Genomic DNA, 691 nt, shown 5'->3' on the forward strand with positions numbered 1-691 from the left:
CAACCTGTGCCACTACTTCACCACCTTACTGTAGAAAACTTCTTCTTTATCTACATCTCTAAAATCCACATCTCCCATCACTTTGAAACCATTTCAAAACCAATTCCCCTTGTCCTGTCACAGTGGAACATACTAAAGGGCCTGTTCCCTTCTTTTTTACAGGCCCCTCTTAACTGGTGCTTTATTACATTGTCTTGTGCTGAACTCTTAACTTCCTAATTGCAATCTCTTTGTACTAGGAATTAATGTTTTTAAACACATTTTACAGACTTAAGACAGTACTGTTTTTTTCTTCTTTAAAGGTGAGGTTTGTGTTATTTATATTCAGTATCAATTTTCCCTAGCATCTTTACTGAGCATTATATGTGCTCTCATTGTAGATGACGACACGACTACAAATAATTTTCTGATGGCTTTATTAACAGTTATCATAGATATGTATTTTGTACTAAATATAGTATGAGGACTGTACAGTACAAATTTCTGTTCACAGTTCAACATGACAAAATGTCATTACTGAATTCCCATTGGCTACCAAAGTAGAAACAGTAAAAGTACATTAAACATTCACATCTTTAGTAAGAAAGATTACCAAAATGTTTCCATATTTGCAAGTTATAGTAATGCACGCTAGAAACCTTTAATTACCCATTCAGTCTTATTAGCTTATAAAATATATTACATTTTCTTA

This window comes from Phasianus colchicus, chromosome 4 (genome assembly GCF_987193195.1).
Source record: "Phasianus colchicus chromosome 4, bPhaCol1.hap1.1, whole genome shotgun sequence".
NCBI lineage: Eukaryota > Metazoa > Chordata > Aves > Galliformes > Phasianidae > Phasianus > Phasianus colchicus.